This window comes from Gadus chalcogrammus, chromosome 2 (assembly GCF_026213295.1).
Source record: "Gadus chalcogrammus isolate NIFS_2021 chromosome 2, NIFS_Gcha_1.0, whole genome shotgun sequence".
Taxonomy (NCBI): domain Eukaryota; kingdom Metazoa; phylum Chordata; class Actinopteri; order Gadiformes; family Gadidae; genus Gadus; species Gadus chalcogrammus.
The window spans coordinates 11,422,034-11,436,807 of record NC_079413.1 but is presented as its reverse complement, the minus strand read 5'-3'; the positions used below and the strand labels follow the sequence as shown (position 1 = coordinate 11,436,807).

General features: G+C 41.0%; 1 protein-coding gene across 5 annotated transcripts in view; it reads left to right on the top strand.

Moving 5' to 3' along the window:
• LOC130374079 (septin-9-like) overlaps positions 1 to 14,774 on the top strand; it is a 77,150-nt gene that overhangs the window by 48,027 nt on the left and 14,349 nt on the right. The window contains exon 1 of one of the 5 annotated variants that reach the window (XM_056580685.1): positions 4,769 to 4,900. The exons of the other annotated variants lie outside the window; for them this stretch is intronic. The gene's annotated coding sequence lies outside the window, so the exon portion shown is untranslated. Of the gene's footprint in view, positions 1 to 4,768; positions 4,901 to 14,774 lie in introns of those variants that run through there. 5 annotated transcript variants of the gene reach the window in all.

The window sequence follows — 14,774 nt, the reverse complement described above, 5'->3', positions numbered from 1 at the left end:
AGATCCTGATGGTGCAGAATGATGGTGAGTTGGGTTATCTTACCTGTTGAATGACATGTTGAACACATATCAAACCTTTATTACCATGCTGTCCAGTTGGAGCAGAGTCCTGGTGCGGACTGTTGTGACTGAACAGCCTGGTTCAACCTCCCTTTTCCTCCATGTGAAGAGTCGTGTGCCAGCCGGCACAGAGCATGAAGGCCAAATGAGGGGCTACTAACTTACCATCAGGGTGGAACCACAAGCTAGGCTCCAAGGGTGCACAGCTGATCTTAGACTAACTGTCTTCTCAAGTGTGGGCACTATTCTGCAGTAGCCACATCACCAAGTGAGAGGACTGGTACTAGTCGAGTTGCACTGACTTTAAAATGTAGGCCTTCTAAGGCCATCAGGGAAGGTTTAAATCCAGCAGTTTAGCAGCAGAGTCTGCTTATACATTAACCTGGGAATCAGAATGCATTTCTGTGTTCTAAACATTTGACAATAGCCAAGTCAGAAACGTAGAAGCAAGTTTTAATGGTCAGTATGACCTTCATTTAAGACAAAAGACATGGAGATGAACAATGGTCTAGCAATTCTAGAGTAGGGTGATGCTCAGCGCTTAAGGGCTATACCATATGCATATGTTGTTGATACACTAGTGACTAGTGTGATGTGTTGTTCTGCTGTATTAAAAGGAGAGGGCTAGTTTTTAGTGAGAGATTCAATAGCTGGACAACCATCCAGACCGATATACTGTATATCTGTGTTTGGGGCTTCAATGTGTCACTGTTGTATAGATACCTTCTCTCGATGCCCTATAGTTACAGAACTGTTCAACAATAACTAATTACCAACATTTAAGGAATCCTATGAGATACACTAACAGTGAGAATTAATGACAATGGTAAACTCAGAATATTCTCGGTATAAAGATAAAGATAGTATTTATGCAGTATTCTGTTATTCTGACTAATTTAAGAAGCTTAATCCAAGAACTTTTGGCAACACTTTATATTAGGATACACATATTCGCCATTAACTAGGTGCTTATTAATATGCCTATTAGGGACATACTGGCACTTTATTAGTAATTATCCGACACGTAGTAATACCTTATTCTGTATAACCTTATTATACCCTTCCTACTCCATTAATTAAGATTTCACCCAATAGAACCTCCTAATTATTGTTTAATTACTGTAAATAAACCCATCTAAATGGACGGTTTCGGCCCTGTTTTACGGTCAGGCCAGCTCCGTTTCGCGCTGTTTGCAAATATCCAGCAGGCCAGCCCAAATAAATCATTTTACATCTTAAATTGAAAAAAATATTAAAACAAATATAAATATGTTATTATATAATATTATAAAATAATAATCCCCTTTCGGGGAATATCCCGAACCTCCCGATGGCCGTCAAGCCATAAGCCACTTGCATAAGCAGAACTTCTGTATTTACCTTCAAAATAAAAACCTTTAATTTAAGGATCTGATATGAGGCACAAAACGGATCAATCACTCAACATGTCTGCATTTTATCAACCTTGACAACATATAGTACTCATTAACTGTTAATTAGTGTATATTAAAGGACTTAATTAACCTTAATAAGCATTGTTTACCACTTATGATCCCGTACCTGCAAAATGCGTAATTTACTGTTTAATAAAGGACTTACTTACCTTAAAGGGGACATATTATACCACCAGGTGTGAGTGTGATTAGCCTTACAAGCCGTTTCAAAAGTCTGCCCCATATGACATCACTAGTGGGCGTGTCCACCTAGATCTGTGCGGGATAGATCAGTCTACCAGCCTGGATAGATGAGCAACGTTTACTTCAGTCCACTGGGTAGGCTGGTAGACTGATCTATCCAGCACAGATCTAGGTGGACACAAGGAGTGACCTGAGGCAGGAGGCAGTGCATCAAGAACTCCCACACACTGTGTATCTCAGTCAGATGTAATTTGCAAATCACTAAAAAAAATAAGAAACCAGGAATGGCATTGAAGGTAATTCAGCTTATTGTTCTCTCTGATTTATTTAAGTAATTTTTTATGCAGATATATATGATGAATATGTATAATGCCAGCCTAATGTTTTGTGTATACTGCTGCAACACTCATAATAACCAACAGATGGAGAGAGAGAGTGAGGAGCTAGAGAGAACGAGGGAGCTAAAGAGAGCGAGAGATCACATAATGATGATGACCTGTTGATGGAAAACCAGGCATACAAAGACAACATTTCTCTGTGCTGATTCTGCTCTCCTAAACATTTCCCATGAACACCATAGTTTACCTAGCGGGCTCACAGGGGGCTCACAGGGGGCTCCCTGTGAAGGGAATCCAAAAGACAGGTAACCATTTCCAGTCAATGGGAAAATTTGTATTTCATTCTTGTTCTATAAAGTTAATGCATCATTTTCTTCAGTTGGTTAGAGGTGGCTAGCTCAACTCCGAATTCTAAAGTTGTAGAGGTACCATGAACTACTAAAGGGTGGCCATTCAATTTCTGCCCTCTGCCAAATATGGATCGCGTACTCTGCTGGTTGCAAAAAAATGTAAAGCAATGGCAGTGCCCATAACGTGAAATCAAATACGCCATTGGGTGACTTCAGTAAGCTATTGGGTTACGTCATGACCGCTACTTCTATCATTTTTACAGTCAATGATTCCCCCCAGCATCATATCCCCCGATTCCCCAACTTATCCGTTCCGAGTTGACAGGTACAACTCCTATCATTACTCATGTCATGGACTCATGCCAGTGCTATTCACCAGGGCGCCGTGCGTTATGCATGCCCTTGGGCACAGCTAACATCCTTCAGGTGGCCGGAAAAACCAACAGCTTCTGCTGCCCACCATCTTTGCTCTCTCTGAACCCAATAAACTCAGTCAAGGATATCTCTGTCATCACAATCAACCCACCCATCAATACCAACCACCGGCTGCTGGAACCGAAGAGTTAGGCGGAACCAAAAGTCTGTGTCCTCAGTGGTGCTCTTGTACTTGTAATTTGACTCGTCTTAATAGCCGAGTGCTGTTGGATCGACCAGCAGCTCCAGTTTGGAGCTGCAGGGCTTACGTGTAAGTGAGCAAGGGAAGTCGGCTGAAGTCGGGTCTTTTCAGGAGAAACTCTGTCGGGGCGTGTATTGGGGGTCAATTGATTTAATGTTTAACATTCATTGCCACAGATTTTGATTCGTTGTTCAGTTTATTTTGTGTGTGTGTGTGTGTGTGTGTGTGTGTGTGTGTGTGTGTGTGTGTGTGTGTGTGTGTGTGTGTGTGTGTGTGTGTGTGTGTGTGTGTGTGTGTGTGTGTGTGTGTGTGTGTGTGTGTGTGTGTGTGTGTTGGCGGGGTTATTTCTCTGTGGGATGGGGGGGGGGGGGCTTGGGAAAACAGCCTAGGTGATCACACCACAGAGGGGGATAGAGAGAGTGGCTGACTGGCTGGGATATGGGGAGCATTGAAAGACTTGATTTAAACAGTATTTTGATACTGCTCCTTTGTAAAAACGAACTCATCAAAACAATGAAACTTGCAACAAAATCAGTGGCTCATGCATTTCATTTAGTTCTTTTATCTTTCAACTTTTTAATCATTGTTTTACATCGCAGACAAAATAACCTTTTCAATGGGTGGCTCAAGATTACACTTTTTAGTCCCCCTCAACTTGGCATGGTTGTTGCGTTCCATTTCCTACCTTCAATCTCGTTTGAGGTCCAGTAAAGTCTATCTGAAGGCATCCCTGAGCAAGATGGCAAACTGCCTTGCTCCCTGCTAATTTGAGGGCTTAACTCATGACTATTATACCACTAAGGGATCTATAGGTTAAACAATCTCTTTGACCTTTTGTCAGGGAAGTGTAGTGGCTAGGGTGTTCGATCTCCAGACAAAAGGTCCTGGGTCCTACCCCACACCTAACTACCTACCAACCTACCTGCTCCTATTGACCTGAATCTGAATTCAATGTAAACTCCAACTTTATATGAAAGGGTTTGCTTTCATACACGACTAAATATCTGAGGTAATAGTAGTATGCGAGGGTTCTCTATGACTTCACCCATACATTGAGGTACGTCCCCCAACTGCCACAGGGATTTGAGGCAGCCTCGACACACGGCTCCAGAGAAACCCCCCTTCCAAGGTCCCAAGGCCTGGTAAAACCCCAGGCGTCGGTTGATCTATCCGCAGTCTCCCCTCTAAACACAGGGCTTTTACTGCTCTGTTGAGGAAACAGTTCAGAGAGCAGCGAGATGAAAAGGGAAGTAGAACACAATGACAGGGCTTTTTTCTTCATTTTCCTACATTGTAAAACACAACTAGTACAGCCGGTTTGGGTCTGGTGGGAGTCTGCCTCCAGGTTGGCCATCATGGTGATGCTGGAATGAGAGGGATGTTGAGGGAGGCCCCCTCCACATCTCCTGGGGCTATGGCCAGGGTCAGGCCAGGTAATTGGGGTTTGCACGTGCCCAGGCGCGTACACACTTTAAACGTTGTTCTCCTGTTTCATGCCTTGTCCAATTTGTGTATTGTTATTCTATCAACCTCTCCGCTCTTCCTCACATCTGGATAAAGGTATTGTGCTTGTGTGTCACTGACACAAACTCTACCTCTATCTCTCCAGCCAATCATTCCATCTTGTTCTCTGCCACTCTTTTTTTTATTTTCAATTTGAATAATTTAGTTGGCCTCACTTAAGGGTAGGAGGGAATGTTTTTGGGAAGGCAGAGGGAGGGTTGGGTTCTGGTGTCTAAAGGAAGTGGGCGTGTCCTGTTGCTGTGGGTCCTCTGTCACGTGACATTGGTGGGCGGGAGGAAGCAGGCTGTGGGCTTCGGGAGAGCAGTCGACTCTGGTCTCTCGCACTGGAGAGCTGCGCTGCTGCCGGGGACGACGCACACACACACACGCCATACGGTGAGCATTCCTCTACACACCGGGATGAATGCGTGGGTGTGTTGTTGTTGTGTTTGTGTGGGTGCCCGATTGAGTTTGATCGTTGAGGGAAAGGTAGAAAGTCATGTCATGTTCTTTCAAGTATTAGTTTTTTCCTTGTTTTCATGTTCAGCAGACCGTCTTAGTTTCCTTGTTGTTTTTATAGTCTTCAGTTATGTGTTCATCCACTCGGATCAGGTTCGGTGAGCAGACAGTTCACGTGCTATTTGTATACCTCGCCTGACTGATATTTAAGATGCTATGAAAAAGAGCCTGAAGGCTTAGCAAACTAATATACAATGAGCAAAGGAATTGGCAAATGATTGCTTGTGTGTGTGTGTGTGTGTGTGTGTGTGTGTGTGTGTGTGTGTGTGTGTGTGTGTGTGTGTGTGTGTGTGTGTGTGTGTGTGTGTGTGTGTGTGTGTGTGTGTGTGTGTGTGTGTGTGTGTGTGTGTGTGTGTGTGTGTGTGTGTATTTTTGCAGAAAAAAAGCTTTCCGGTTTCATGTCATAATCCATTTCACTTCAACTTACACACATTAGCATTGAGTCTAAAGGGCTCTCACAATGACCATGCAGAATTTAGGCAGCAGTGAATGGAGACTCACTGTGTTCGGTTAGCTTATGTAGCTAAATACACACTACATTGTGCATTTTTTTATTGATTATAGTGTTAGAAAATTGCCTTTTTTATTTTTCTTGCATTCAGATAAGGAATACTGGGTCAAATGACAATCAACTCAAGAATCAGGCTCAGTCCTTACCGCAGCGCCTGGGGTTTGATTCCTGCCCTTGGCCCTTTGCTGCATGTCCTCCTCTCTCTCTCTCTCTCTCCCATACCTCCTGTCTAACTCTCCATGAATAAAATGTTAAAAATATATATAGATATTTTAATTTGAACAGATTTTTTTATTTTAATAAAGTATTATTGCTCTGCAACCAATTAATCAACTTCAAGTTAGTGAAGCTTAGTGAAATCCATCCCTCTTTATATATTTATTAAAACCATTTAGAGTCGGATTTGTAGCACAACTAGAATAGTATGAGGAGATGGATGTACTTAATTAATCTCAAATGGGAAATTAGGCACTGCTGTATGTTAGACTGGGATTACCAAAAGCCTTGTGTTTGCGTACGTCGGTGCGTGTGTGCATGCGTGCCTGTGTGCGTGCATTCGTGCGTAGCCCTGATTTAAGACGACCTGTGTGTTGTTGGTGGCAAACCTTTTTAATCCAAACCAATCCAGATCCAAAAATCCCTTGAGGGAATCCCACCAGATACCGCATCCATGGCAACCAATCAACCTTCACCTTCACCAGCCGCCCCTGTGGTCCCTCGAGTCTCACTCTGACTCTCTCAACCTTTCTTCCCCTTGTTCCTCTTATGTGCACACACATTGTTAGTGGAAAATAGCTCTTTTGTGGCTCTTTCTTGTGTTTTCCCAATGAGGGCAGGCACAGTGGCCTTTCACCAGCTGTGCACGGGACATTGAAAAGGTCAGCATTTGTGCGTGTGTGCAAGCTTTGCATTGTTAATCGCAGACTTTGAAAAGCAAAGTATTGCACTGATGTTGTCGCAGTTCTCCAGCACTCGACTGATGAACTGTTGCGGTAAGAGTTTGGGTATCGGTCACCAAGAAATTCCACCAATGAGTTTGAAAATAAATATGATCACATCAGTTGTGACAGACGTGAAGTTATAAGAAAGAGCAGATACATTGGGATTCTTAGAAAACAGATTCTTAGAAAAAACCCACGTTACAATTCACAATTGCTCGGGGTAGGTTTGCAGGCAATAGGAAACTACCACTCTGGAAAGCATGTTTAGCCAGATGAAGCAGACATATTGTATTTTGCAGAGTATCCCCCATCTTATAACCTCATAAAAAAGTTGTGGGGCTTTCCCACCCTTTTATTAATGTTTATTAACCCTTTTATGAACGCCATATTTGTTGTGATTTCGGAGCCAGGAAATGCTGATCATCACTGTGGCATCATCGTCTGTGGCTTGTATTGTCTGGTTTTCACAATATCTGCAATCTGCACGTCGTGTGGATATCAGGTGCATGCTGACCTGCTGTTAAACAAAGCAGTCTAGTATTATAACAGTAGATTGCTGACTGTACAGAAAAGCGGTGGGCTGATACCAATCACTGAACTTTTCATGTTTGAGGTGACAGGAAACTTTGAACTGCCTCTTTATACATTTGTGTCTAGAGATGGTTCATTCTTTACATAATAATAACGATTTATAAAGTATAGATATGGATGTATGAGAAAGCCATCCACCCACAACTCTTTATTACTAGAAGTATTGGGTCATTTGTGTTTTTTGTTCTTTTACATGCTGTGGTCAAACCAAAAGCAGGAAATCCTAATAACACAGGAAGTGATGACTTTAGCACTTGGGTAAATCAAGCTCTATGAGAACCAGCAGGCAAGATAACTTTCCCTGTTGTTCTCCACACGCCCCTTCACACTGTCCTTCTGCTGCATTCCTTTTGTTTCCATTAGGGTGCTGTTGGTTACCTCTTGTCCAGTGTAGGTGGGTCAATCACTTCATAAATTCTTCTCTTGCAGAAGACACTCTTAATAGAGCGTATTTCAGTCTTGTAGCGTTGCACTGTGTGTGCCAGATAGAAAAGGCTTCCCTTGGTTGCAGCACGAAGTACCCCTGGTTCCGCTGAGCATCAAATACTGGGCCAATGAATGGTGTTGTGGTACCCCCTAAATTAGTGATTCTGAACTGGTGGGCAGCGACCAATAAGTTTGCATTTCGAATGGGTCGCAAAGCATATGCCAAACCTTAGTCTTTAGAAAGAAGCCCATGTTTCAATGTCAATTCATGTTTCAATGGCTTATTATTTAATTGACTGTTGTTGCATTTTTTGTTTGCTAAATGTATTTAACAGTACATGATTGCATTGTTGAATACCGCTATATTGATAGATATGTTTAATTTTGGATTGTGACCTAATGAATAATGACACATATGGGTACTGAGGCTAGACCAGTGTAGATTCACTGCACTAAATTACCCCCTGATCCCATGCCAGGAGGTAATTTAGTGCAGGGATTCTAAACTGTTCTAGTCTCATTATAGGCATGGGATGCCTCCGACATACTGGTTGCGTAATTGCGTAGCAGTTCACAAGAAGTCCATTAATTTAAAATGCAACCAAGTGTAGGGCTTGCTAACTTGTGTTGTTGAAGGTTTGTGTTGCGTCTAGAGAACATCCAACCCGTTCACTAAAACGCATCCGAAACGCATGCGGTAGACTCGACGTACGCAGGAAAACTTGTTAAGGTGTGTGGTACCAACCAGTACTGGTAGCATTAACTAGTAAGTAACTAGTTGAAATAAGTTAAACTTTCTATGCAACCAATATCTATGAAGGCATACCTGAATTCACAGATGGCTCATGGGGCACAGTAGCCAAGTAGAATGGGATGAGGGCTATATCTGGCATCTCGTGTTGGTGACGCTCACCAGGTCAGAGTTATCTTACAGGGAAAGTTTGCAAACCCTATAGCGACATACCTAGACCTGTTGACAGCTTATCTGTCCTTTATGGAACTAGACCAATAGGAATGACTGGATGAAGACATGTACATTCTAAATTATACAATGTACAAAAATATCAATATATGGCCTTCATGTAACTCAAGAGACAAACAAGTTAATGTTATCTTATATTTACAACCCCAAGACTTTTGTTTGAACTCAAACACGCCTATGTGTTTGGGGCCAGAGGTGTATGGGCTAATATCACAGACAATAGCCACTAGTGCTGTCACTTTTGAGAAAAATCTAGTTTGAACGCATATCGAATATCAAGCAATGTATAAGAATATATTCGAATATCTACAAAAAAAAAAAAATAATAATAATAAACGTAAGAGAGATTCAATCACAAATTTATTACGTGAAAAGAGGAGACATAAACAGGACTTAGGCCATATCCTGTCTGAAAAAAAAACTTATTTTGAAACAGGTTATCAACTTAATCAATATCAAGTGCCACTAAGCATATCATAAAAAATTAAAATAAAAAGAATTTCACAGCGCAAACAATGACGTAAAAACTTAAACAGGAGACAGCAGCAGAAGTAAGGCCTATAGCCTGTCTACAATAAATGAATTTCCTAATTTTGTTTGCTAGAAACACCATCTATCAACTTGATCTGGATCAAGTGCGGCTCTCTTTTTATTCACAATGTCACCTGCGGTGGAGAACATACGTTCGCACAGACGGGCCTGGCACACACAGGTATCTGCGGGTCAATGTTGTGAGAAGCGGATATTTGTTGCAGATTGTGTCTCTTCACCAGTGCAGCGTGTTGCTGACTGCGGGGCGGACTTTGGGTCGCAATTTTCCGCTTAGGCTGGCTGCTCTGTGCGTTATCCATTTTTGTAAAAGGATATACTATTATTCGCTAGCGCGCCTTCTACTGTGATGAGATGGCAAACAATAAGATAAAACCAAACGGTCTAATCATAGACTGCAAAAAATGCGCTACACAACATGCACTTTAAAAACTGAATCATTTAAATATATTCGATTACGGATATCGCATGTCATGTTCGAATGCATATTCAAATATTGAATAAAAAGTGTCAGCCCTAATAGCCACTGTACCGGTGTATTGGCCCTTGATTACCCTATGAATGATAAATCTGCCCTGGTGATTTTTTGTGTACTATTTCTTGCAAGACTTTTTCAATGGTTAATAGTTTTAAAGGATGCAAAAATATGCAAATCTTCCTACAAGGAAGCTTATTTCATGGTAGTATTTGCCCTAGGCAGATACAACTTCAAACAGCTCTTTACGTTTTTAGAAGTTTCATGACTGTGTGGCGGCAGAAAACATTCCGCAAGCTGTCTGGCCAAAGCCGTGGGATTCTTGACTCATTACTGCAATTAACACGCATTCCCAGTCGTCAGTATGCACTGCTGGCAGAGGTTGACTCTACAGTGTGTTGTGCAGGGTTTTCTTTATAAAACCTGGACTTTACAGTGTTTCTTACTGTGGGCTCATGAATGTAGTATTCACATTGTATAGTAATATAATGTATAGGCTTATTAATTTAGTAACACTGACTTTATTTAATATTAATAAAATGTATGGGCTTATTAATGTATTAACACTCACTTCATTGTATACTAATATAATATAAGGGCTTAATACACGGTTCTTCTCAATGCCGTGGAACTCTCCGTTCACTTGTATGGGCCCTTCACAACTTCCGGCGGTGAATTATATTTGATAATTCAATTCAGTATAATTGACTGCTGTCTTTCGTATCACTCCGCAAGTAGTCCCGGTAACTTATCAACCCCAGCGTACTCGGTTGCTATGCGACGTCAACGTCTTTGGCTGACTATTTCTCTGCTGATCAACGGTACGAATGCTGGTAACAAATAAAATGGGAAAAGACACATTGTGTGAAGTTATTTTTTAGTTTTGGCAAGTAGCCGTGTAATAAGAGGGATAATGTAACGAAGATAAGCCCCTTCTTCGCTTATTTTACTGGTAATGATCGGCATTTTACACATTATCCCTGACATATTAATCTAGTAGCACTGAAATGATTATTTATGTAATATTATGTTATAAGCCTCCCATTTGGTAGACGTATATTTCCAAATCATCCTGGCAACAGTACCGTGAGTTCATAAATTCTTCCCATTGCTAGCCTCAGTGGGAATTGAAGTGTTAATGCCGTGCTCTCCCAGTTTATCTGACCAGTTGACTGTACCTCACACTACATGTAGTTATGTAGCCTTGGTTACCTGAAATACATCCAATATACAGGATTTGGTGTTTAATTTAAAACTTCACAATGATAATACCTCTTATAGTGTATAGATTTCCAGATCCATTGGTATGAAAGAATGGAAACAAGGGTTACGACCCCAAATAATAAATTATTATTGCCACCACCCCCAATTTCCCCTCTTCTAGTCAAGGGGTTTACCCCCAGGGGATAGCTATTAAGTCCTTGTGGTAGTGGGTAGAGCTTGGTAATTAATCGATTATTTTTTGATTCATTAGAATTTATGGTTTAGTTTGATTTTATGTTTAAAAATAAAAAACGATTTTAATCAGGAAATAAAGGTACCGCCCCCACTTCCAATTCCTTCCCTGCACTGGAAAAAGCCTTCTGTTGAACCAAGTAAAAAAAACATGGGTAATGGTTCACATCTATATTACATAACTTGAGCCAATGACAAATATATAGCTTGCCTCAAACAATATTTCCTATGTTCATAAAAACAAAATAATACAACTTGGCACCAAGTATAATTCTATTCTTTGAATGAAGTTAATACATTTAAATCGTATGTTAAATCCCTAAACAAAAAAAATATTGATTCACTCCAACAATTGGTTCTCATTTAAGAAATATCTATCAGAAATAATTTGGTTTATCCAATCAAAAAGATTACAATTTAATCAAACAATTGTTTCTCATTATTGTATACATCATCATCATCATTTCTTCCCGCTCGGCTCTCGCCGCTTCATGGCCTTGAGGCGCTTCTGTCTGGATTCGACATCACATCGCGACATCAGTCAGGGTTAGGTGCTTTGCCAAAGACACCTCGATACACTGCTTGGTGAAGCCGGGGATTGAACCAACAACCTTCAGATTACCAGCCAACCCGCTCTACCACCTGAGCTACTGCCGCCAGTGAGTCATCGTCACTCTGGTCAAGTCTAGTGCTTTCACCTCAAAAAGTCGCCAAAAGTCACCAATAGCAGCTGAAAAAGAAGCTAGATTTGTCGCTTGTCGCTGTTTTGAAAAAAAGTCGCCAAAGGGGTCTGAAAAGTAGCTAAATATAGCGACAAAATCGCTAAGTTGGCAACACTGCGGTTTGGTCCAGTAGTCGTAAGCGTCTTTGTATTTAATGCGCATGCGCAGGCTTGTACGTAACCTTGACATTTTACATTTGTCAAAATAGATATTTCTTAATTGAACTCCTAACTAAAAATATCTATATTTCACAGTATTTTGAAATAAAAAAAAGTTATTTTAAAAATAAAACAAAAAATGTTTATTTGAATTACAAAATAATAATCAGATGAAGTGCGGCATAAAACCCTTTTTCCAGTGTGAGCTCCCCATAGTTCTGTATGCCTGAGGTCTGTGGCAACTAAAAGCAGTTATGATCTACCAAGCCATAGTATATCGCTTTGGTACGTGGTGCAATTCATATGCAAAAACTCTTATTATAACACACATAACAGTTACACAACGACGCTATTGAAAAAGTATTATAAAATTGCCATGATTACGTCCCACGTCCATCCTAAAACTCTCAGACCAAATCTTTCTTTGTTTATATCACAGTGTTCAAATTCCATCTGAAACGGTGGGTTCACTGGCTATTTAAACTGTACGGTATTATTAAGTACTCGTATCAGTTCTTGGTTATCAGTGAGTACCCAAATGTGTACTCGGTCTGAGAAACAGTGTAATTAGTGCTTCCCCTCAATCTTTCTGCCATATCGCCCATCCCTTGGTGTGTTCATTGCCCTCTCTGTATCTCTGCCTCTCTTTTACTTTCTCCCTCTCCTCCTCTTGAATTGTCCTTTCTCTCTTGCCCTCTTTTTTCTTCCCCCCTGGTTTTTACTGCACTGGGAACTCCAATGCAGGGGGGAAAACAAGGAGTTTAAAGCAGGCTTGTAAAAAGGCTCTTAGGCCAAAAAAATGTCAGAACTGCTGATTGACTCCCTTTGATTGTTGAAATTGAGCTTTTTGGCAACTCCTTTTAACAATCCCATATCAACTCTTTGACATCTCCGAGATGTTCCACCCCAAAATGTGAATGGGGTACAGTCCATTTTGATTATACACCCCCAAACTCATTGATGTATGATCTTAAAGCTGTCGTACCCAGTAGCGTTGGCTCGGTCGTTCGCGAACCGGTTCGAATGAACGAGTCTTTAGGACGAACGAACCGAACCGGTTAGTTTCTCTCGTTCGTCTCGTTCACCATTCGATTCACCGGAAACTCGACTGAACGAGTTTCTGATAGCACTAACTCCACTGAGTCTGACTGACTGAGAACCGTCCAATAGCGTGCATTCCATGATGCGATTCACCGCTACCGGAAACTAGGCTGATTCGCGAACGACTCCTCCCAGTTCATTCGAGTTCCCGGTGAATCGATTTACCGGAAACTCAACTGAGCTGGGAGGAGTCGTTCGCGAATCGTTAGTTCATTCAGCCTGGTTTCTAAAATATTGTCCTGATATGTATCCAGCTGTTGCACTTTCTATAAAACATAAAAAAATTATGTAAAAAATTGAAAACTCGAAATTCAATTAATCGCCCAGCCGTACAGGCGAGGCATCTGTGGTTAAACAGTGACACGTCAAGCTGGCTGTCTCTTCAGAGTTTTCTGCTCTATTGCAAAGCCTGTTGGGGTTTCTGGAGGAATTTCCATTGGTCCAAAGTGTAACGCATTTAAATTCCCGCAAACATGTTCTCTATTCCCTCCAATCCATCCTGTCCTATAAACCATGTCTATAAATCTCTCCTCCTCCGGCTATATCTTCTTGCTCTTCTTGCCTTTTTTTAAATGTTCAGCTCCCCATATACTTTATTATCTTTGCCGTCTTCGCTCTGCTTTTCTTGGCTCTACTCTTAGTTAGCCTTTTCCAAACATATTTTTCAGCACCCTTCCTGTTGACCCTTATACATCCCCGCACACACACGCATGCATGCACACACGCAAAGCCTCACAAGCTCTTTCTAACATAGGGGACTGCTTGTAGTATTTAACAAAAGCTAAGCTAAGCTAACTCGTACTATTGGGAAAACAAGGAGGGGTTCTGTAATTGAAAACAGGCTCATGGCAAATTCTCTCGGTGACTCATTCTGTTTTCCTAATATCTAAAATAACATTTGTTTTCTGTTCAGATTAGGAGAAATGTATTAATCCATTACAACGCCATCTCCTCACTGGTGCAAAGGCCATGTTTCGGAGAGAAGCGTGTGTGTGTTTATATCGTATACCTTACTCCTTCTTCGTCCCTCTAGAAACATTTTTCTGTATCCGTCTCTCTCAATCCCTTTTCACCATACCGTGTGGGTGGGTGAGAAAGAAATTGCAAAGAAACCGAAGATTACATTGATAACTTTATTATTTTGTTATAACAGGCACAAGCTTTCAAGAAGTAGGCTAGTTTTTCGTAGTACAAGGAAATCAAAGGTATGGAGATTTTTGCAATTATTAAACTATTTAGCATACTATAGTATTTAAGGATGTCTGCTAAACTAGGCTATAAACTATTTTATTGTTTATAGCCTAGTTTAGCAGACATCCTTAAATACTTAGTATGCTAAATCGTTTATAAATTAAGTCCCAAATTTTCTCCAAAGAGTATTTTGACATGTGTTACACTAAGAGAAGCTTTTGAGAAAAGCATAAAATGCAATTGCTGTATATAATCCAAGGTTGGATAACACCATGGTCCTTGAACAACGAGACTTTGCCTCAGGGTCCTTTGGTTACCTCTGTTTTAACTTTGAACTGATATTTGAGTGGGGCCAGTGTCTTTGCAAAGCTATCCCTGCATCCAGCTTTTTGAAGCCGTTGCATTGTTGAACTACAGCAGAGCCTCATGTGATGGTGGCCCTGCCTAGTTTAAGGCACTTAGCTAGCGGCTAGCATCTCAGTTTACAGTACATAGCCAGCTGAGATTCTGACTTCAAAGTATTCTGGTTTTGGTGTCTGATCTGGTTCTCATTTATTATGAGAATCTGAATTTCCTAGTTTATTTGATATCCGCATTATTTAATCATTTCATAAACCATTCAAGTGAACTAAAATGGGATGGACCTGTG